This window comes from Lissotriton helveticus, chromosome 6 (genome assembly GCF_964261635.1).
Source record: "Lissotriton helveticus chromosome 6, aLisHel1.1, whole genome shotgun sequence".
Taxonomy (NCBI): domain Eukaryota; kingdom Metazoa; phylum Chordata; class Amphibia; order Caudata; family Salamandridae; genus Lissotriton; species Lissotriton helveticus.
The window spans coordinates 712,022,551-712,047,704 of NC_136067.1; the positions used below are offsets into that span (position 1 = coordinate 712,022,551).

The following is a 25,154-nucleotide window of genomic DNA, read 5'->3' on the forward strand; positions in this document are numbered from 1 at the left end:
CTTTTGTTCAAAGGATTATTTGTTGAAATATACGGTCAGCGAATGCATCCCATAGAAGACATGAGCTCAATTTATCTCCAACATACAAGTCCCTGACACATGTCCTTGTGTCCTCCTGGGGTGCTCTATGTATGTAGCATTTAGGAAAGCTAGTTGTGAGGAAGGTAAAGGAAGCCAGTTCATTGCATTATTCATGTATCACTATGATTATTTAATGATTTAAAGATGAGAAATGTTTACCTCACAGTATCTCGAGTGGCATTTGCAAGTTGTGCAGCAAAAGCCTATCCACGAAAAGCATGAGGGAATCTTATGTCCAACCACTGTAGCCACTGGAAAAATGGAAAAGTTCACTTGCTGTTTCTTAAAATGTATCTTTTGTTACAGACAGTGTTGAACATCTCAGTTGTTTCTATACATTTTGTGGTGATTGTCATGCTAATGTAAAATCTTGATGACAGCCTCAGTGCATAGAGTTCTTAGCATGGAACTGACTTTGGAGCTGATTCGGTAGCAGGCGCGTCAGGAGTTCTGGTCCCATAGCACAAAACTGCAACCCAAGGGAGAAGTGAACAAACAGAAACAAAATACCTTTAGGATAATGATGATCAAGCATGTAAAATATCAGAAATGTAATTTGAGCATTTAAGAACACCTCCCATACCATGACCCCACAAAAAAAGAAATCTCCAGTGATGGCTGAGCATTAGCAAAATGGAAACCTGGGCTCTGTGAAAATTCAGGAGACAGAGCACCTGCCTTCCCAGGATGGTTGCCCACTAAGATCTGCTCTGCAACCACAAGGCTGATCTCCTCTTTGAACCACCAGAAGAAGGGGCAATAGTTGGGTCATCCGGGAGTTCAGAATCATCCAGTCCTCACTATGGCTTCCCGATGGAGCTGATTGTAGGGCATGGCGGGATTTCACCACCAGTAGCTACATTTAATACCAACCAGCAACTCCTGCTCTGGTAGAAACACAGTACGGAGGCCACCGTGTTTATGCAAAGCTTCACCCATTGGAAACCCCAAGTAAACATTTGCTGCTAAGATCTCAAAGACAACAGACTGAGGCACTGAGAAGATGTTGACCCAGGACCTGCTGACCTTCAGAAGACTTCTCAAGCCCTGGCTGTTTAAGAAGTAGCAGCCCCCCCCCCCCCCCCCCCCCCCCTTTTAGTGCCTTGAGAGACCCTCGCGGGTGAGTAGTGCTCTCTATACATGTCTGATTGATTGATTGATTTATACCATTCAATAATAACTGTGATTATTGTTGAAAAAAGAACAAAGCCAGCACATGTATCATTAATATAGGTCCGATTTAATATTAAGATAGAAGCCTCTCAGGTCAGTGCGGGATTGGCCCCCAGGTCCCTGGTGGAGGTCCTCTCGTCATTATTAGAGACTCCTGCAGGCCTGGAGAGGAGGCCTGCACCTTCAGTGCTTCTTCGGGTGCAGCAAATAAACGTCGACACAGTGGCACGTTTGTTTGACTTGCTTCGAACCTGTTTTTGTTTTTCTGAAACAAACTCCCAATGCATGAGTTCTAGAGAAAATAAACAAAAAACAACGATGGCACCGAGAAACTATGAGCTTTTCGCTGCATTTGCAGGCCATTGTTTTCCCTTTTCTGAGCCTGTTGTGCTCTGAATAGCAGATGCAGACAGGAAAAAAAAACAGTGTCAGTAGTGTCGCTCTAAATCAACACTGTGAACTGGCAAGCCAGTGGCAAAGGTCGGCAGGTCAAAGGTTTTGACAGAGACAGCTGTTGTTCCGCCATCAATAAGCCTGCAGTTCCCCCATTTGTGACTGAGGTGGGGAGTGACAAGCTTGGGAGCTCAACAGAGACACCAATTTATGACATCAGTCCAGCTATGCCAAATTCTAAATGAAACCCAATGTCACTTCCTCAGTGCTATGCCAATAGGAAAATTGATCAAAGTCTCAGTCAATAAAGTAACTAGACAAAAACAATTCTAAAAACATCATTATTATAAAAATTCATTCTCATGACTATATACCACATATTAGCGCCTTTCTAGCTGTGTTTTATATATGCTTAATCAAATAGTCAGTTTATTTATATACTGCAGTCACATTAAAAGAAGAAAATTGTAATATTTAATTTGTCACTGCTTACATTATTTACGCTTTTAAATAAACTAATCAAAGTACGGGATATGTGACAGAATTAATTTCATGATGAAGCTTCATGTCTCAGAAGCCAACCAAACCTATGATGAGCGGCATAGAGTTGTTACATCTGTCATGGTTTAAGAAGCTAATACAGAGGTGAAGAGTTCCGAGGAGAGAGGAAGACTTACCCCACTCAAAAAATCATATGGTCTATAGACAATGTTTACTAATATATGATTATAAGCAACACGTAGAGCAGAACACACCCTCACTCACCAAGTGGTGGCAGGCTTTAACATCGAGCTGTATGAATAAGATTTACAGATTTTTTTATATATATATATAATGGAGTTTTATATAGGGCGAACTTGACCCAAAGGTATCGGTATCAGAGCGATTTACACGAGCACCAGTTGCGTCACATGAGGGCACGGGTAGATTAAGTCATTTGCCCAGAATCAGAGGATGTTGAGCGTCCTTGTTGAGGCTGTAACCCAGTTCCCCAGACTTGAGGTCGATGGCCCTAGCCGTTAGGTCTACCCCTCTCCCAGTCCAGCCCGAACTGCCAAGCCATGCCTTCCCTGGACCGGAAACAAGCTTCCGAGGACCGGTTTCTGGCATTCCAGCCGTCTTCAGCCCGGCTTGCTTGAATCCAGTGGCAAAGTGAGCAAGGGACTCACGTCTGAGCATACCCTGCCACACTTATGTCGGCCAAAGCGGTACAAAAGGAGGTGGTGATGGACGGAGCATCAGAACCAATCAAACACTCACACCCAGTCAAAAGATCTGGGTTTGATCCATCACCGTTCTTTAGACCACTCTGCCACCCCGTCCATCACCACCCCCTTTTGTACCACTTTTGGCCGCCATAAGTGTGGCAGGGTATGCTCAGACGTGAGTCCCTTGATCACTTTGCCACTGGATTCAAGCAAGCCGGGCTGAAGACGGCTGGAATGCCAGAAACCGGTCCTCGGAAGCTTTTTTCCGGTCCAGGGAAGGCATGGCTTGGCAGTTCGGGCTGGACTGTTCCCATGAGGCACAGGGTCAGACTGATTTGCATATAGCCATGTCTGAACTGGGGTGGCAGAGTGGGCTAAAGAACGGTGATGGATAAAACCCAGATCTTTTGACTGGGTGTGAGTGTTTGATTGGTTCTGATGCTCCGTCCATCACCACCCCCTTTTGTACCGCTTTTGGCCGCCATAAGTGTGGCAGGGTATGCTCAGACGTGAGTCCCTTGCTTAGTTTGCCACTGGATTCAAGCAAACCGGGCTGAAGACGGCTAGAATGCCAGAAACCGGTCCTCGGAAGCTTGTTTCCGGTCCAGGGAAGGCATGGCTTGGCAGTTCGGGCTGGACTGTTCCCATGAGGCACAGGGTCAGACTAATTTGCATATAGCCATGTCTGAACTGGGGTGGCAGAGTGGGCTAAAGAACGGTGATGGATCAAACCCAGATCTTTTGACTGGGTGTGAGTGTTTGATTGGTTCTGATGCTCCGTCCATCACCACCCCCTTTTGTAAAATCTACTGAGCTTGGGCAGTAAAAATTGGTGGACATAATGTATAGAATAAATGCGGGTTTGGTGGCTGACCTAGCAGGCATATTAAATCCAATAGTGACGAATCATAAACTGAAACAGAAATCCCAAACATGGTTTGACTCCAATTGTAAGAAGGCAAAGTCTGCATTAATCGAGGCAATCAAAGCACACGCCAGCACCCTAACAAAAACTAAGAGGCAGGAGTTTAAGCAAGCCACAACAGAGGCCAGGCAAAGATGGGAAAACTGCAAATGGGATAGTATAAAAACTGCTCTGGGGAATAGGCATATGCCGGAATTTTGGGCAATAGTGAGAACTGGATGTGGACATGGTCAGGTGGCGGATGTGCGTAGTATCGCACCCGAGATGTGGATTGACGCTCTACTCGGCTGAATCTGCTCTACTCGACTGAATCTGCTACTGCCATGGTACCGACTAATCGCTGTGTAGAACACACCGGTCTCCTAAATCCCCCTGCGTATGCTCCGGCACCGCTCAGAAAGGAAACTGAGCTAGGGAGAACGATAACCCTATTAGAGGTGGAGGGTGAGATTAGGAGACTCCCGGTGGGCAAGGCACCGGGCCTTGATAAAATCCCCTTGGATCTTTTTAGGGACCAACCAGTAATATGGATTCCATACTTCTGTATGATGTTTAATGCTATACTACAGGGTTCACCGATACCAAAAACCTGGTTGGGGGCTGAGATTGTGCCAGTGGTTAAAAAAGGCTCTCCATTAATCCCCGCAAATTACCGTCCGATTAGCTTGATTGACTTTAGTCAAAATCTTTTCGCACAGGTTATCCTTGACCGACTCCAGGCATTGATGGGGGTGCATGAGATATTGAGCCCATGTCAAGCCGGGTTCAGGGAAAAAACATCTACCGTAGACCAATTGCTTAGACTGCAACTTCTGTATTGGAAAATGGTTAAAGTAGAGGGTGGCAGCCTTTACTTGATTTTCATTGACCTGAAGACGGCATTCGATCTGGTCCCCCGGGAACTCCTATGGATAGTACAGGAGGATATGGGGATCCCTACGTACCTCCTTGATATTATCAAAAGGATGCATTTTAATAACTTTGCACAAGTCAGGAGTGGCAAAAGTGGCACCTTAATATCCAGGTTCTCGGTAAACCGAAGAGTCAGGCAGGGGTGCGTTCTTGCCCCCACCCTTTTTTGTCTTTTTATCAATGCCCTAATTGCCCATCTTAGGGTAGTCAAAGATATCGACGCCCCGAAATTAGGAGTTGAACAGGTAGTGGCATTGATGTTTGCCGATGACACCCTTTTATTATCAAAATCCCCAATGGGATTTCAGCGTGCCTTACACAGCTTTGCTAGTTTCTGTAAGAACAGGGGGCTTGAAATTAACACACAAAAGACAAAGTACATGGTCTGCAATCCACCTAAGACCACTCGCCCCAACCCCTCCTTAAATGGCACTATTTTGGAGAGGGTTACGATATTTGAGTATTTGGGTGTCACGCCTACAGATAGCATGGACTGGGGCCCCCAGATTGCTAAGGCCAAACTTAGATTGGCACAGATATCTGGGGGAGTCCTAAAATTACATAGGGAGTCGAACTCCAAACCACTTGCCTCCAATCTTGAAATTTACAAAGCTCAAGCCAGAGGAGCCATAACCTATGGGGCTGAGCTGTGGGGCCATTCATCATCAGAATACATTCTCAAGGCAGAAAATTGTTTTGTAAGATCATTACTGGCTTTACCAGCCAGTACTCCCTTGATCCCCTTGAGAATGGACCTAGGAATCAGACCAATAGATGAAGTAATCGGTCTACGCCCATTAACATACTGGCGCAGACTGTGGGTCACCCCAGAATTGCACCATTTCAGAATGGAAGTAAAAGAACTCAGGGGTTTGCCTGGGACAGAAAGACTGCAGTGGTTTGCCTATTAAAAGAACCAGAGCAAGAGGTTGGGCAAATTGGAACATTAAACAGCGCAGGCTTGTCCAGCTATGTGGAAACCTGGGGTTCAAACATTATCAGTAGGCATTCAGGATTTTGAAATATGAGACTTCTCCACCTATTGTATTTTCAGTTTACCGTTTCTTGCTCGCCATGTGGCGCAGGCGCTGGTTATTTATTAATAATATTCCCTGATGAAATTGCTATCCTCAGCCCATTTCTGGTCTGTTACACCTGTAATGCTCATTTTGCACAGTCTATCTTGTTCCTCTTTTTTTAACATTTTAAATACTTTTAACCTTTTGTATAATGTTTTTAACCATTGTCCAGGTTTTTATGATCTCCAGTCGGATGTTTTTGTATATGGATGCAGAAATGTGATAAATGTTGTTTTTTAATGACTTAGGGCCAGATGTAGGTAATTCCGATTTACCTACTCTTAAATACCGAATCATACCGAATCGGTATTAAGAGTAGGTAAATAGGAAGCTGGCAGATGTAGGTAATCTTTATTTTGCAATTACCGAATCGGTAAGATTCGGTATTTACCGATTCGGTAAATACCGAATCAGTATTTTCCATTGATTCCTATGGGCCTTGAAGACCATAGGAATCAATGGGAAATACCGATTCGGTATTTACCGAATCGGTAAATACCGAATCCTGGCAGGGGGAACGGGGTGTCACTTTGACACCCTGTAGCACCCCAATTGCAGGCTTGTGTGTCATGTGGCACACATACATGCCCTAAGGGCATGTCTGTGTGTCACATGGCATAGGTGTACATGCACAGATGTGCATGTACACTGGAATTCGGTATTTTACCACCCTAAGGGCCTGTGGCACTGCAAACTGTGCATAAGTGGGAATCCTGAATATTGGATCCCAGGACCTAGCTCACGTGTAGGTGACTGACCCTATTCGTTCAGTGTGACCATAAAAAGGGTCCCCTCACTCACCGGTACAGTATATTCACCCCACTTTTAGTTTACCTGCCTAGGAGCAAAATAAATTTGTTGAGGCCCACTAAGCACGGTATTTTTAATTCACTTATATTCACTCCACCACTTCATTGCACTACACATAGTCTTTCACGTTTAAGTGCTCCTGCGTAGTTCGTTTAGTCGTAGCACGCCCCTTTTCGTAGAGAACTGGGATGGCCCCAATGATGAAGCATGTCACCGTGGGGCAACCCCGGTGAGTGAGGGGACACTAGAAAGAAATTTTTCTTTCTTTTATGGTCACACTGAACGAATAGGGTTAGTCACCTACACATGAGCTAGGTCCCGGGATCCAATATACAGGATTCCCACATATGCATTAACCTTTTTGGAGGACGACCTAGTCTCTAAACTCCTCCTTCTCCCCCCTTTTTTCATACCTTGCACTGCAAACTGTGCCACCTACATATGGATTTACAGATTCGGTATATTTACCGATTCGGAAAAATACCAAAGTGGTAAATCTACAGAATCGGTAAATATACCGATTCTGTAAATTCCGAGCCACCTACATGTCAAAAGCCAAATACCGGTCGGTAACGGCCGAAATCGGCCGTTACCGACCGGTATTTGGCTACATACATCTGGCCCCTAATGTCTGTATCTTTTATGGTCTATGACCGAAATAAAGATTATTTGAACTTATGTGCTTTCCCTTCATGTCTTGTTGGGAACGGTCATCAGATTCAGATTAGATTTCAATCATTTTTATAAAACAATGTATTGGTCTCAGCAGCAGACAATTACTGTTGTTTCAACGAAGATAGTTGTACACGAGACTGTGAAGCCGAACCCTGGATGTGAGTAATCACTCTGCATTCGTTCTCTCTGGCATTACAAGACGCAGATGCAGACAGGCCAATGTTTCTTAATAATGACAATAAGGATCAGAGGAAAACTCTCAGGTTGAGAACCCTCCCAAAGACTAGGCCCTCTTCATAACTTCATTAATTCAAGAAACTCAAGAAATTCAAGCAATACAGATTTGGAAAATGAAATATCTTCCTTCTAGAACATACCTTTGTCCCAGCCTGGTACCAAATGGAGTTCTCCATCCCTAGGGAATTCAGTTGTATCTTAATGATCTGTAAGTCCTCCCTCCTTATCACGGTAGCACGACTCAGGTCCGGGGAAACAAAAAATCTTAAAGCCATTTATAGTGCTATTATTTTTTCTCAGTGGTCTTGAAAAACACCACATATTGCTTGGGGTCCCTCAGTTCACCAATTTGAAAACTTATCTCCGCATCTGTGCTAAAGTGGCCATTTGTGTAGCCTTTTGTGTTGCTGACGAGGACCCTAATCACATGCACAAGCTATTCCATTGCACCATTTGGCACATCATTTAGTAAAAACACTTTTAGAATAATATCATGAAAACTAGGCATCTCTAAAGTCTACATTTAGGAAACTTTGAACCAGATGTACTTAAGTGTTTTAGGCTCAAACGGGCCGATTATGTGAATCGGGCTGTTTGCGATCGCAAAAAAGACTTTTGAATGTACAAAACCCTACTACCGAATCGCAAAATGGGTTTGTGATTCGGTATTAGGAATGGCATTTTAAGGGCGTCCCTTCCTAATAGTGACTCATAGTGGTATGTGTGAATGTGTTGCAACTGAAATGCGGTCGAAATTGAGGTGGTGCTTGAAGAGCTTAGACCGGCTGGACAGTCCTCGGAACAACAGTTGACCAACCTTACTGAATGCAGGATACGCTGCGGAGCAGGGCAGAGGATGCCAAAGGCTGTAACCAGTGCAACAATGTGAGGAAAATGGGCCTACCAGAGGGAGCGGAGGGTGGTCACATGATTGCATCCCTGGAAACCTGGATGACAACTCAGGTAGTGCCTGCAGAACTCACGCCATTCTTCACCTTTGACAGGGAGCACTGAATGCCTGTCAGATCCGTGGCACGGGGACGTCCGCCGAGGCCGGAAGTGGCTAGCCTGCTGCATTACTGGGACCCTGACATCTTACTCCAGAAAGCCCGGACCAAAGGCCCATTTCGAGTAGAAACTCTGCGACGACCATGTTCCCTGACTTCACTGTGGCAGTACAAGCCAAGAGACCTTCATTCCTGGAAGTCAAGTGGATACTGAGAGAACTCGGAATCTGGTACTCCCTTCTGCTCCCTGCCAAGCTGCAGATCATAGTGAATAACACCACACACATCTTTGATAGATAAATATCGGGCAGAAGGCACTACCCACACCATGCAAGAATGTTGACCACTACCGTGTCGGCGCCTGCGGAGGTGAGGCCAGCACCAGTTTGCACCGAGCCGGATGTGGGGTTCGACGAAGGCCAAAGTAGACAGGGACAGGGCAACAGCCCTGCTGACAGCGACGGACTTCACCCTTGAACACAGCTTGGACTCGGATGCAGAGAACCTTTTAGATAAACACTCGGTGGAACTTATATTGGATGATGCCGTGGTGGATAGACCACCACTGCCACTTGTGACTGCGCAGACTGCAGATGAACTACTTTGATTCCTCATTGGAAAGTTGGTATGGTGTTCAGCTGGAGGGCAGTGTAGTACCTGTTTGACTGTGAGGTGCCTCCTTAAGGTAAACTCCTCAGACACATGCAGGTAGACATGCTATGACTCTCTCGATTGAGACCCAGGGTCTCCCCGCTGCGCCTGCAATGTCATTGTTATTATTTGCTCTTCTTATTGGTTTGAACTCACCCACCACTGAGGAGAAACTGACCTCTTAACACTGCATGCAATGCCTGTGGTGGGAGGGGTTTTGGGGGGCTCTTACAGCGCTCCTCGTTGAGTTGCCAATGAGTGAATGTTACAGTTCAATTAATATGAGAGTGTCAAACTGCGGTGGCTGCTGTCACACACAGATCATGTATGCTACCCCCCACAGGCACCCATACCCCCTAATTAGCGGGTAATGGTTTCACATTGTATGTATCTTTCGTCATACCTATATTTGCCAAGGGGAGTTGGTCTACTGTTTGACAGTTTTATGAGTTTTGGAACTTTCATGGACACTTTTTGGGGGATATACGGGGGTATTGGATAGAAGGGGCCCCAACTGACATAACACTTCATGCACCCGAATTTAACACCCACTCATTTGACCTTAATGACCTGGATAATTAGGGGCATGGAAACAGCAGCCTGTAGGCATAAGGTGTTTACATTCCTTAGACTTAGAGAAGTTTATATAGCCTGATTGCAAGAAAAACATCTCACTGCTGGGGAAGCACAGAGCCTCCGGGGGACGGTGGAGGGGCCAATTGCATGCCGCAGAGGTTTCTGTATTCTCCAGAAGCACCTTGATCTGGATATGTACAGGATTTCCCTTTGTGGCAACTCAGGTCTGCATAGACACAGGGGCAGATATGTGTTTGTGAAAGCAAGACTAGACGGCAGGTCCCTGGCACTTGCTTTTGTATATGCTCTCAACCAGGATCAGCCACTGTTCTTAAACCGACTGTCTACACTGGTAGACTCTCTACCTGGGAGGGACATGATTGTAGGAGGGGACTTCAATTGTGTGGAGGACATTGATCTTGACTGTTCCACACTGGTGCCCCTGGGGGACCTGCCCCCAGACTCGCGAAGGGGTTTTTGGACTGGTCGCACAGGTGGGGGCTTGTAGATGTTTGGAGGACACATGTCAGGATAGAACAGGACTACTCCTATTACTCTAGTTTATATGCAGTCCACATCCGCCTAGGCAAAGTCCTGTGCTGGGCATTCCTTTGTCAATTTGTCCACTACACTGAGCACCTGGGTCGTACTATCTTGTGTCATAATCTGCTACTTCTGGGCTCCAACTGAGCACAGCTAGATCGGCGATCCCAATGTGGCGCCTCTGTCCCAGCACCCTGGAGGGTGACACTTATCGAGAAGGCCTCGAGAAGCCATCTCAAACTATTTTGCACACAACCAAGGCACAGCCTCTGGCTTCCAGGTGGAATTGTAGGCATTCCAGGTGGTCATTCATGGCCACTGTATGGGTGCAACAGTGGGCTTCCAGAGGGAAGTTGACCGGAAACTGGGATCTCTAGATAGGGCCATTCCTGATCTGGGCAATTAGGTTGATATTGACCCTGATGCGAGGACTAAGCTGGAGGAAGTCAAGGAATGCTGCAATGTCATTTTAGAGAAATAACGCTGCGATAACTATAGGGAAGACATCGCCAGGGCACACGAAGCAGAGGGTAAGATGGACAGATTGCTGGCCTGGTTAATGTGTCCTAAGATAAGTGGAGCCCCAATCACATGCATGACCCGACCAGTACATACCCAGGTGGAGATTAAAGACACCTTCCCGGAATATTAAACCGGACTCTATGGAAAGGAACTCGTAGTTCTAGGAGAACATGTGGAAGCCTTTTTGGCTCCCCTGGCACTACCAATATGAACACTGATCGCTGCAGCGGAACTGGGAGGTTCTCATTACGCCTCAGGAGATCACAGGGGCCATCTGGGACATGGCAAGAGGAAGACACCAGGTCCTGATGGACTGCAAGTAGAATTCTACACCACGTTCTCTGGATCACTTGCCCCCATGCTTAGCTGACATGTACAATAAAGCACTCAAGCAGAGGGAATTACCAGCCACCTCCAGGGATGCGGTAGCTGTCCCACTCCCAAAGATAAATACAGCTGGGGCACGGCATATCTCCCGTTGTCATTTTTAAACATCAATCAATCAATTAAGAATTTGTTTAGCGTGGCTACTCACCCGTGAGGGTCAGAAGGCACTAAAGGGGGGAGCTGCTGAACCATCTGGGTCTAGAGGTTCAGTCGAAGAGCCAGGTCTTGAGGTCCTTTCTGAATTGGGTCAACGATGTGGATTGCCTGACGCAGAGGGGCAGGGTGTTCCAGGTCTTGGTGGCAAGGTAGGAAATAGACATTTCTCCAGTTCTGGTCTTGTGGATCCATGGGACAGAGGTCAGGGCAAGTTAGGCAGAGCGGAGTTGTCTGACGGGTGTGTGGAATGCGAGGCAGTGGTGCAGATATTGTGGTCCTGTGTCATGGAGAGCTTTGTAGGCATGTATGATGAGCTTGAAGGTGATTCTCTTGTTGATTGGGAGCCAGTGGAGTTGTCAGAGGTGTTGTGTTATGTGACTGCGGCTTGGGATGTCGAGGCTGTGGCATTTTGGATGTTCTGTAGTTTCCTGAGCTGTTTCTGGGTGATGCCGGCATAAAGTGCATTGCCGTAGTCAAGTCTGCTGGTGATGAGTACATGGGTGACAATCTTTTTGGATTCTGTGAGAATCCATCTGAATGTCTTGCGGAGAAGGTGGAGTTTGTGGAAGCAGGATGAGGATACTGCATTGATTTGGCGGTTCATTGTGAGCGAGGAGTCCAGTATGATGCTGAGGGTGCGTGTGGGGTCCATAGGGGTCGGAGGGGTTCCTAGTGTAGCGGGCCACCAGGAGTCATCCCAGGCTGTGGGTTGGGTCCCAGGATGAGTACTTCAGTCTTGTCTGAGTTGAGCTTAAGGCAAGCATATTTCATCCAGGCAGCAACGTCCTTCATTCCGCTGTGAAAGTTGATTCTGGTGGCTGTGGGTTTCTTGGTGACGGAGAGGATCAGCTGGGTGTTGTTGGCGTAGGAGACAATATTGAATCTGTGGCTTCTGATGATGGCGGTGAGGAGGGCCAGGTAGACATTGAAGAGGGTGGGACTCAGGGAGGAGCCCTGGGGCACTCCACAGCTGATCTCTGTAGTTTCTCAGAGGTACGGGGGTAGTCTGACTCACTTTCTCCATGGACTTCAAGATCTTAAGTAAGATACTGGCTATGCGTTTCCACCTGCACATGCATAAACCGGTACACCCTGACCAGTGTGGGCTTATCATACGATGCAATACCTCCCTCAACTTATGCTGCTTGTAATCTGTGCTGTTTGCCCCCTGGCAAGTATGTGAAGCTGGGCAGGGTTTCATAGCTGTGGACGCAGAGAAGGCATTCTCCACTGTAAGTTAGGCCTACCTAGATGCAATCATTACCTGGATGCAGCTGGGGGACCTATGGGTGACATGGATACCCTAGTTAGATCCCAACCCCAATGCCTGAGTCAAGATGGTTACAATGGTGTCAGACTAGTATAAGGTCTTCTGAGATACCAGGCAGGGGTTTCTCTTATCCCCACTTCTGATCGCCCTTGCTGTTGAGCCCCTAGCTGAACTGTGCAGAATGCTAGGAAGGGGTTGTGTTTTATCCAAGTAGGCGACAGTGAACATCTGATCTCGCTACACACAGATGACCTACTATTATACATGACCAACATTGTTAACAGTGCCCCGGCATTGTTGTAACATTTGAGTACGTTTGGGGACCTATCAGGGCTAGGGGTGAACCTGACAAAGACCTATGCCTTCCTATTTACTTCCAAAGTAAATGGACCAAGGACTTTATTGCCAGAGATTGGTTGGGCTCTCGCGACTTTCCGATACCCGGGTATCCAAGTCTACCATTCCCTAGAGGACCTGCAGGAAGGCAACCTTGTGGTGGTAGTGCATGTTCTGAAGAGAAGTGTAGCTTTTTTAGTGCTCTCTCTGGCTCCCCACCATGGCACGGATAACGTTGACCAAAATGATCATGTTACTGAGGCTACTCTACTTCTTTACTAATCTTCCGATCTGGTTGTCAGCCCAGTGGTTTAAGCATCTGGACTCACTACTGAGATAACTCATTTGGGTTGACGAGAGACACAGGGTGTCCCTAGACATACTCAGGTGACAAATCTTGGAAAAGAGCCTGAGTGAACTGGACCTATATTATCCGACTGCCCAGCTTCAGTGGATTACGCTCTGGCTTGACGGCATGAATTTGTCTGAACTGAGATGTCTGGAGTTGGTCTCCAACCAGAGAGCACTCCTGGCCCACCAGCTGCAGCAGGTACTTGGCGGGGAGGAACAAGGGTACTTTTGACAACTGCACTACTGTGCTGACAGCGCTGTGTATGGAGGACGAAGAGGTGCCACCGTATGCTCCATAGCTCCTGCTCGCGGGCCTCCCACAGGGAGAACCCCAGCCTACTTCAGGGCAGCGCAACAAAAAACATGGATGAAGGCGAGATTAGTGACAGTAGGGAACTGCTATGAGGCCTCCACCCTGATGCCCCTGGGAACACTGGTAGATTCATGTGATTTCCCAGCTGGGCAATCCCTCACTTATGAGCCACTGATCCAGTCTTTTATGGCCCTTTGGGATCCTACATCAATTGCTATCCCTAGGTGTAAGTAGACATCTAGTCAAACAGCTATATGGCACCCTAAATGGGATGGTGCGGACGAATTTGAGCATCATCCAACTTAGATAGGAGGATCGTCTGGGCAGGATATTTATAGACAGGGGCTGGGCAAAAATACTGACCTACCCACAAAAGGTGTCCCAGAACACCCAGCTTAAGGTGACCCAGTCCGATTATCTACATCAAACATATCTCAACCAGAAGAAGATGACTGCTATATATGGTGGGGAACCCAAACTCTGCCCCTGGTGTGCCGTAGTGAAGGCCAACTTCTGCCACATGACCTGTCCTGTGCGTATATGCAGGAATTTTGGATTGAAAAGTTGCGTAGGTCGAATGCCACACTAAACCTCACCATACCCTGAACCCTGGAAGTGTGTTTACTGGGCCTGTTCCCCCATCTAGCACCCAAGAAAGTAGGTAGCGATTTCAATGACATGGCCCTTATATTGGTCAAAAGGAAGATATCCATGCCATGGAGGAAGCAAGTAGCCCAGTGTTGACAAGATGGGAAACTACTGTTAGAGAGTGGGGCAGGGAGGAAAATCAGGTGCTTCGCAGAGAAAAAGTCAGAGGCATACGAAGGCAGCCAATAGTTCTGCTATGGATGGGGGTGATAGACACGTATGACAAGCCTGGTGTAATGATTTCCCCCATGCAGAGGGCCCAGGATCTGGAGAGGAGACGGGGGAATGTGATTTAGAATGTACATGGGGAACTGACTGGACATTTTCGGAACAAGTGCTTGCCTGTAGTCCAGAGAGGATTGGTTTTATGATGTGAAATGGGTGCCATTTGGGCCACAGCTGCAACAGACTAGTTTGGGTGACTTTTTCTTACTGGAAGGGGGTTCACCGACCTCACCTCCCTCTGCACACTCCTCACTGAGACATTAGAAGCTACCTCTCCTGGAACCCACTGTTTAACCTGTTCAGAAGTTCAATGTTTCTGTATCTTTCTTTTTTACCTGCACATTCAGTCATTATTCCTTGTAACCCTACAAGTCTACAATATCTCGAACCTGTTTAGCTGAAAGGGAAACCTACTTATTAAGATGTACGATGGTGTTCAAGTTCAAGTTAAAATTTGTATAGCGCACTACTCACCCAGAGGGTCTCAAGGCGCTTGAGGGAGGGGGGGTTCGTTACTTATCAAATATCCAAGTTTTGAGTTGTTTTCTGAAGGAGAGATGGTTCTGTGTAAGGCGGAGGTGGGTGGGGAGAGAATTCCAGGTTTTGGCCGCTAAGTAGGAGAAAGATCTTCCTCCCATGGTGGATCTTCGGATGCGTGGAATCGCGGCGAGGGCTTGATTGGACGATCGTAGTTTGCGGGTGGGGGTGTAAAAGGTCAGGCGTGTGTTGAGGTATTTGGGTCCTAGGTCATAGAGGGCTTTGTGTGCGTGGGTGAGGAGACGGAACGTTATTCTCTTGTTGACGGGGAGCCAGTGAAGGTCTTTCAGGTGACTGGATATGTGATTGTGGCGGGGGATGTCTAGGATGAGTCGGGCGGAGGCGTTCTGAATGCGTTGGAGTTTTTTCTGTAATTTGGCTGTGGTTCCGGCGTAGAGGGTGTTTCCGTAGTCCAGTCGGCTTGTGACAAGTGCTTGGGTGACCGTCTTTCTTGTTTCGGTGGGGATCCATCGGAAGATCTTTTTGAGCATACGTAAGATGTTAAAGCATGATGATGAGATGGCGTTGACTTGTCTGGTCATCGAGAGGGAGGAGTCCAGGATGAATCCCAGGTTGCGAGCATGGTCCGTTGGTATGGGTGCGCTGCTCAGGGCCTGTGGCCACCATGAGTCGTCCCAGGCAGAGGGGGATGATCCTAGGATGAGGACTTCTGTCTTGTCTGAATTCAGTTTTAAACGGCTGTTCTTCATCCACTCGGCTACGTCTTTCATCCCTTCGTGTAAGTTGGTTTTGGCGGTGTTTGGGTCTTTGGTGAGGGAGAGGATCAGCTGGGTGTCGTCTGCGTAGGAAATGATGTTGAGGGTGTGTTGGCGCGCGATGGATGCGAGGGGGCTCATGTAGACGTTGAAGAGGGTGGGGCTGAGCGATGATCCTTGTGGTACGCCGCAGATGACTTCGGTGGCCTCTGATCTGAAAGGGGGGAGGTGGACCCTCTGGGTTCTTCCGGCGAGGAACGAGATGATCCAGTCCAATGCTTTTCCTTGTATCCCGACGTTGCTGAGGCGTTGTACAAGGGTGCTATGACAGACCGTGTCGAACGCTGCGGAGAGGTCCAGTAGGATGAGGGCAGCTGTTTCCCCGTTGTCAAGTAGTGTTCGAATGTCGTCTGTGGCTGTGACGAGGGCGGTCTCGGTGCTGTGTTTGGCTCGGAAGCCGGACTGTGAAAGGTCGAGGGATCCGTTAGACTCGAGGAAGGCGGCGAGCTGACTGTTGACGGTCTTCTCAATGACTTTGGCAGGGAATGGGAGGAGCGAAATGGGGCGATAGTTCTTAAGTTCGGTGGGGTCTGCTGTGGGTTTCTTCAGGAGGGCACTGAGTTCGGCATGTTTCCAGCTTTCCGGGAAGGTAGCGGTGTTGAGGGAGCAGTTGATGATATCCCGGAGATGGGGTGCGATGATGGAGTCGGCTTTGTTGAAGATGTGGTGGGGGCATGGGTCGGTTGGCGATCCGGAGTGGATGGAGTTCATCAAGCGGATGGTGTCATCAGTGCTGATTGGGTTCCAGGCGCAAAGGTTGGTGGTGGGGGGCTTCAGTTCGGTGGTAGGGGGGGTGGACTGGTCGCCGAAGCTGTTATGTATGTCAGCGATTTTGCTGTGGAAGAACGAGGCGAGAGAGTCGCAGAGGACTTGAGAGGGAGTGATGTTGTTGGTGCCGGCGCTGGGATTGGTAAGCTCTTTGACGATGCTGAAGAGTTCCTTGCTGTTGTGGGCGTTGTTGTCGAGTCGATCTTTAAATGCTGATTTCTTGGTGGATCGGATCAGCTGGTGGTGTTTGCAGGTGGCGTTCTTGAGGGCGGTCATATTGTCTGTGATTGGGTTTTTTCGCCAGGCTTTCTCGAGGGTGCGACAGTTCTTTTTGGAGTTCTTAAGGTCGTCATTGAACCAGGGGGCTTTTTTGCCACCTGGCTTGTTTTGATGGTTTTTCAAGGGTGCTAATTCGTCAGCGCTGTGGGTGATCCATTGTGTGAGGTTGATGGCTGCTTGATGTGGGTCCGATGATTTGGCGGGAGGGTTTTGGTATAGCGATGTGGTGAGCTGGTCGGTGGTAATTTTGTTCCAGTTTCTGCGGGGGACTTGTTGTGGGTGGTGGTGGGTCGTGATCTTTCTGTAGTTGAAGTGGACGCAGCTGTGGTCCGTCCAATGGAGTCCTGTGGTGTGATTGAAGGAGATGTGCTTGCTGGAGGAGAAGATTGGGTCGAGCGTGTGTCCGGCGTAGTGGGTGGGGGTGTTTACCAGTTGTTTGAGTCCGAGATTGCCGAGGTTGTCCAGAAGGGTGGTGGTGTTGCTGTCATTGTTCTTTTCCAGGTGGAAGTTGAGGTCTCCTAGGAGAATGTAGTCCTCGGAAGGGAGGGCGTGTGGGCTGATGAAGTCAGTGATGTCTTCGCTGAATTGTGTGCGGGGTCCTGGTGGTCCGTAGATGAGGCGCCTCTGAGTGTGGTCTTAGGGTCAGTGTGAATCTGGAAGTGAAGGTGTTCGGCGGCTGTGAGGTTGTCGTCGGAACTGGTCGTGATGCGGATGGTGTTCTTATGGACGATGGCGATGCCTCCTCCTGTTTGGTTGATGCGGTCCTTTCGGATGATCTTGTAACCGTCCGGGATGGCTATGGCGATGTCGGGCGCTGATGAGGCGTTCATCCAGGTTTCTGTAAGAAAGGCGACATCCGGCGTTGTGGTGTCTAGTAGGTTCCATAGTTCAATGGCGTGTTTGTGGACCGAGCGGGTAATGAGCAGGATGCACTTCAGGTGGTTAGTGTCGGAGCTCTGTTTGGCATTTGTGGATTTAGTGTGGGTCTTGATGCAGTCGAACTTGCAGGAGTGGCAGGTGAAGGGACCATGGGTGCGTCCTGGGGCGGCTTGGTGGCAGTCAGGGAGACGGCCGGTGTTGAGTGCAGAGAGGGTTGCGGCGTCGTACGATATGCGGGTGGAGTGGATTTTGCGGGGTGTAGCTTGTAAACTTGTACTATAAATCCTGGGAGGCCACTCCCCAAAGAAACATGATGGGAAAAGTTACAGTACTATACTGACCATATTTGTACAAGTGCAAGTTTAAAAAACTGTAAAAAATATATATTAAAAAAATTAAATGGTATGATGCTACCACCATGCTCGTGCTGTTTAACAACTGGTGCAGGCAGTAGCCTTCCACCACTATGAGGGTAACGCTTTGGTTGCCCCTTTTGGTCCAACAAGACAGCTTTCCAGGAGACAGACCTATTTGCATGAGACAGGCCATTGCATGATCTGTGATTGCCGAAACAACAAAAAGTAATATTAGGTATCCAGGTATCAGTACAGTTGGGCACTCAGGGCAGGAGTGCATATTCATTTCCATGCAGATGAGCTTTGTGTCCCAACAACTAAAATTCCCTCTACCCCATGGACTGTCTGGGACCTACCATAGGGGGGTGGACTTATATGCATTAAAAGGGAGGTTAAGGCCTAGTAAAAGGTTTATTTTGCGAGGTCGAATTGGCAATTTTAAAACTGCATACAGGCTGCTTGAGAGGCCCGGGACATGCTTTAAAAGGCTACTTAAGTGGGAGCACAATACCTGCTGCAGATCGACTCGGGGTGACAAATGCAAAAAGAACAATTGATGGACAGAATGCATAACAATGTCATACATTCACCATGCCATTCCAGTTTGAACCCAGCCATATGTAAATCAGTCTTGACCCTGCGCCCAATGGGCACAGTCCAGCCTGAATTGCCAGGCTAGATCCTCCCTGTACTGGAAACAATCATCCTAGCGCCGGTTTCGGGGTATCACCCCTCATCAGCCAGGATAGCTTGACTCCAGTGGCATGGAGAGCACGGGACCCACTTCTGGACATACCTGTCCCACTCAGAGTGACAAATCAAAAAATATCAATTGTCCACTAGTAGCATACAATTTGCAGACCCTGTGTACATATAAAGCCACTTTACTAGGGGCTGAAAATAAATGTGTCAGTGGGGTGTAAGCCAATTCTAACTGGTGAGCACAAGCACTTAAGCACTGGTTACATGGTAAAGTGCAAAGAGTCCGAAAGCCAACAAAAATTTATTTCAGCAAACTGGAGGGAAGAAGCCAACATTTTTTGGGGGGGAAGAGCACACCAAAGGCTGTCAGGTCTAATAGTAATAAAGTGTCATATGGCTTGTACTTTCTCAGGTAAAACTGTGCATTTATTGGACAACATAAACGTTGGATTGGTGCAAAATTGATTCAGAGCACCTCTCAGGATATGTTGGCCTATTGTCCTGCTAGCTCACAGTGCATCATCTGTACCCGTAGCCTTACAGAAGAACAGATGGATGTGCAATCTCCGAACATGACAACCATAACTCCCCAAGAAATCATGGTAACAGAACTAGAACCCTTTCGGTCAGCCACTTATGCGTACCCAAAGAGATACACAACAAATATACAGTAAAGCATTTCCATATTTATTGAAGCATTGTGCTTCTTGAGAGAAATACTTGTGCTGCACTAATCAATAAAAGGAAACAGAATAACTTGTTTAGCATTACGAGAATGGTGAAAAAGGTAAACAGTTCAACCATTTTGGTGATTATAGAGAATATATGTTTGCATATAAGTACTGTAATATATAGTACTTCTACATAGCACATTCTACCCTATCATGTCTAGGGTGAAGTAGATCTGCCAAATCCCGATAGGGTGGTCTAACTGTCTTGGTGTTCAGTTGGGCAGCATGCCTCACATGATGTAACAGGAAACAGCTCAGCTGAAATCCCAGCATGGACCAACCACTCAGTACTAGAGAAATGCTCCTCTGTCTAAACAAAGGTTTGATGTCATATATATAATAACATCCTTCCTGTTACCATCCAGAAACCCCAACCAGGCCTATGTTGTTTATTCTATTGTGATAGCTCTGTCGCCGAGAGGTCAAAACAAATAAAATCTTGCATGCTGAACTTAGCCCTTGTACAGACTGTTCAAGGAGTTCTGAAAGAGTGCCTATGAAGTGATATTGTAAGTAAAACTGAGTTTGGAGAATGTTATCCTGTATGCACATGCAAATAAATATGTGTCAAATGTCATCATGTGTAGGGAGAGAAGGCAACTTAAGAACCTGGGTGTGTCAAAATTGCATGCCCTAGTGTACCCATGTGACAAAAGTACTTTTCTTTTATAAAGTAAAGCACTGTGTTGGAAAATCATTGTGCATACAAACGATTGTTGAGTTCTGTGCTTGAGCACCTCCCCACTACCTCCCTGAAAAGCCTTTGATTGTGCGCCATTGCTGCCATTGAAAGTCAAGTGCTGTAGGAGAAGTAATTTGCCAAGTTTGCAGAGCCATATTAGGATGCACCTGGGAAATCAAAGGCAAATGAATCTAATCTCCCCCAATTAAGGCCCAGTAGCCAGTGCTTGCCCCATGTGCCCCAGGATGGTGTCTGACATTCTTGCTTTGATTGCGTTTATTGACTAGCCTATGCCGGGTAGCTAACACATGTATGCAGGCAGACAGACATAGATATTGTTACTGCAGCAAGGAAGCAGAACATGGCACAGGAAGACTGAGGTAGAGAGAAATGACTCCCGTAAGGCAAGGAAATAAAAACATAAAACCTCATGTATCATTCCCATTTGCAAGCCAGTTACGTGCAGTTTCTACACTGACTTGCACTGCGACCTATGTATTAATAAAGTGGTACAAAAGGGGGTGGTGATGGACGGTTCAGGGAAGGCATGGCTTGGCAGTTTGGGCTGGACTGTTCCCATGAGGCACAGGGTCAGACTGATTTGCATATGGCCATGTCTGAACTGGGGTGGCAGAATGGGCTAAAGAACGGTGATGGATTAAACCCAGATCTGTTGACTGGGTGTGAGTGTTTGATTGGTTCAGATGCTCCGTCCATCACCACCCTCCTTTTGTACCACTATGTATTAATAAGTCACATTGCAAATTGCACATTAACAGGGGGTCACAAAACGATTTGACAAGTCATTACGAATTTGACAGGTCACCATTTATGACCCTCTGTGATTGGCTGTAAATGCAGGGATGGAGGACTACAAGGGGCACCAGACCTGTGTCCCTGCATTTTCACTGCTAAATGGGAAGCAATTTTTAAAGTAGCCCATGTCCTTTAAAGGGACCAGAGCTGCTTAAAATAAAGATTCCCATTTGGCAAGACATTGGGCAGCTTAGACAGTGGTCTGCTTTTACGATTCCCAAAGGGGTAGATGACCCACAGAGATAGCTATTTGTTTGGGAATCAGATAACTTCCCTTTGAGAGTTTGGTATATGACTCTCAGGTAGAACAACTAATAGCACATGCTCCACTGTCCACACATATATGGGTGGATTGGTGAGCCTCCACTGTACTGAAATCCATAAGTATTAAGCACAGAACCTGTCCCTCTCCCTTGGACTCTAACTGGAATTAAAGCCATAACTATAGAGCATAAAACCCATTAAGCACGTAGACCACTAACCAGAATTGCTATCAGATTTAAAGGGCCATGAAAATGCACAGTTACCTTGAGAGTGACCCCAGGAGACAGGCACCATGTAAACCAAACTCTATTTTTTTGCATAGCTCTTCCTACCTCAATGCAAAGATTATAAGAGAGTCAACCCCCACAGGATGTCCTGTAAACACATGCAGAATCTCACTGACCAAAGTGACCACAACCACTGGGAGGTAGACAAGAAACTGGACCTGGACGAGGAAGAGCAGAGTACAGTGTAATAAAGATTCACAGTAAATAATCTGGTGATTACCACTTTGTCCTGCTTACTCATCACAACCACTATCTATGAAGATGAAGCAAGCAGAAGACCATAAATCCAAAGGTCATAGAAGAAACCTGCAAAAAGTTCAAAATAGAGAGAGAAATGTGCTCGTAGTCAAAAAGCCTCAGACACACTCATTTTAAAACATAAAATATAGTACTTCATATGATATAGAGAAAACCTTGCAGTGTATTTCCAACTTCCTGCCACAAACTTAGCCTCAAAAATATATCTTAAATGCAAGGAAAGTCAGCAAGATAGACAGCAACTTCTCAGAGCTGAAATTAAGGACTGTTCTTTTAAGAATCCAGCAACCTTCCCCATCCCCTCAGGCACTGTGCTAGCATTTGCTGGAAAACACCAGGGGCCGTATTACACTAAGTGCCCTAGGGGCGCATCAAGAGTTTGCGCCCGGCTTGGGTGCCCCTGGGCACATTGGAATTACAGAAGGGGCCACAGGCGCTTGTGCGGCCCCTTTTGTAATACTGAAAGCGCTGGTGTACATACCGCTCCAGCGCTTTCTCCAGAGGGTATTCCCTCATTTGCATGTGGGCGTGCCACATGCAAATGAAGGATTCCCTTCACCTCGGCAGCCACTCCGTATTATTATAGATGCAGGAGTAGAGACAAAGAAGCACTCAGGAGGCACACTGACAGCGCACCACCTAAAAGGTGGTGCACAGTCAGTGCACCCTCTTGATAGCAACACTCTGGAGGTGGGAAAGTGGGTTCTATGGACCCCCAGACATCCCCTTGTAGGTGGGTGTAGTCACTCACTGCACTCTCCTTCAAGGAGATCTCTAATCCCCCTTAATAGTGCTGGCGGGTTGCCTCCTGCACAGTGTAAAATGGAGCGGCAGCTTCAAAGCCGCTCCATATTTCACTTGAATGCACTGCCCCCTGGGCAGCATGAGTTCACGGCTGCCCTGGGGGCAGTGCATTCTATGCAACAGGGTGTCCTTTCTCTGTTTGCATCTGCACATCTGTTTTAAGGTGTGCCAAAGCGCAAGCAGGGAAAGTGGACCCTATACATAATAGGGCCCCAGTTCCTTTGGCATTAATCATTCAGAAGTAATCACTCACTTATTCTAGACCGGGAGGTGGGAGGGTGTTTATGACTTCAATGAATAGATCTACACTACAACCTAGGATCTTCATTGATATTCATAACATTTTAAACAGAAAGGCAAGCTCATCCCCAACCCTGTACCTTGAATATACCAAATCAGACAACACGAAACCTCTCAAGAATGACAATGATCCTTGAGTAATTGATAGCCACATGACTCTTTTGTGGTCGCAAAGTCTTCAAATCCTACAATAGGTGCACCTGTTGCTTCAAAATAGGTGTTTACTATTTATGAATCCTATTTCAGTAGTCAGTAAAGTTTTACCTCCTAAAAGGAGATTGCAATTGGATATCTATTTGGTATTAGAAAGAGGCATGCTGTGAGCGCCCCTTCCTAATACCGAATTTTTCAAGAGTTTGCAACCCCAATTTAGGTAGTAAAACATTGAAATGTTACTGACCTCTAAATTGGGATGGTAACCCCGTCTCAAAGCAAAAGGGGTGAACTTTGGACCCATTCCACTTTGTGAATTATAAAATGAATGTTTTACGGGGAGCACGTATGGTCCAGTGGACCACTAACTGCTCTCTTTGAAACTTTGAAAAGACAGTCTGCCTTAAAAAAAAAGACCATATTAAAATGCAATCATAGACATGGTGGCTAGCTGACCCTTGTAGGCCACATCCCCTATCATTTTGGTCAATCATAGGAAGTCACAATTTGTGATGTCACTCATGAAAATTAATGAGTTAGGCCGGTTTGCAATCCACTCCGATCTCAAACATTATGAACAGTCCTATTAGTAGACAGGTCTGTACAGAAAATTGCACACTGGACACTAAATTCTGGTTGCAAATATGACTAGTTTTTGCGACCACAGTAATTGTATATTTGACTTTAGATTCTTCATGGTCTTTAGACCCACCCCCATATCTGACCTGGCATCATAGTAATGTCAAGTGAAAGTTTGAACAGCCTTCCATATTTCAGCCTTACAAATATCCACCAAAAGGTTGTTTATTATCCAAGCAGGTATAGTTGCTTTTCACCCCATTGAGTGAGCTTTAAGTTTTTCTGGAACTTGTTTATTAGACAACTGATAACACAAACATATATATGAAACACCCACCCAAACATTGTGTAGAGCCTGAAATACCTCCCTACTGAACCATAATTATCAAACAATCTAAACAATTTTCCCACGCCATTGGTTCTGTTACCTCAGAGTGATGGGGTGCATGCAGTGGGCACATGTTGTGACTCCCTGTGTGCAGTCACCCCCTTTCCTACACAGCATGGAATTCACAGTCCATCCCAAGCAGGAACCGGCTTCGACATTCCCATTGCAGTTCCTTTTTAATAGGCAGCACCATAAGAACGCCAAAGTACAACCCGCTAGACCACAAGATTACTCGCAATGTGGGGGTGTCCTACAGCGGAGTGCTGGCATGTCGGCCTGCTCCAGGGTCGCCAAACTCGTAATCAGGCCCTCATTCTGAATCTCACTCTCCCTGCAAACTGATGTATTAGCATTAATAGAATGTAGCTTTCATGAAAGATGCTGCAAAGAGGCCTTAGGTATCAGCTCAAAAGGATGAGCTTCGATTTTTTATGAAACCTGCATATGTATTGGGTCAAATGGACGAGTCATCAAGTTTGACAAACCTCATTAACTCCTAGTATGAGAGGGCTTCTGACAAAACACAATCGGTATAGAAAACATTGTTCTGTGTTAACTGACCATTGGGATATGGCTAATCAGGCGAACGGTCTGCAAAACGTTAGGTCGATAGGACAATAAATGGTCCTGCTGCTTCAGAAACATCAGAGGAACCAGCAGGAGACATGTGTCACAGCATAACCTGCATTGGCTGTAAATATCAAACCAAGTTAACTTCAGGTTTTACAAGTGAGTAATGATCTTTACATCTGTAAACCGATATATCACACTCCCATCAGCAAATGAAACAGAAAGTAAATCTCTAGACAACCAACTTTTCAGCTTGTCTTTCAGCTGTAGCGAGCTGGATGAATGGTAATTGTCTGCGTCTTAATGGAGACAAGACCGAAGTGTTACTCGTTGGGAAGGTTCACTCAGTGTGGTCATCAGACTGGTGGCCTGCAGAACTTGGCCAGACCCCTGTTCCCACGAACTCAGCCAGAAATTTAGGAATGTTACTGGATACCAATCTTTCGTATGTGAAACATATCGAAAAGGTAACGGGCAAATGTTATGCTGTTCTTAAAATCCTGCGTAAAGTTCTGGACCTAGTACCGATAAGCTCTAGGAAATCTCT

The 25,154-nt window shown here is 46.7% G+C and overlaps 1 protein-coding gene across 1 annotated transcript in view; it reads left to right on the plus strand.

The window, feature by feature from the left end:
• The window catches only part of LOC144762905 (trypsin I-P38-like), an 87,203-nt gene that overhangs the window by 5,421 nt on the left and 56,628 nt on the right, over nucleotides 1-25,154 (plus strand). The window lies entirely within an intron of this gene.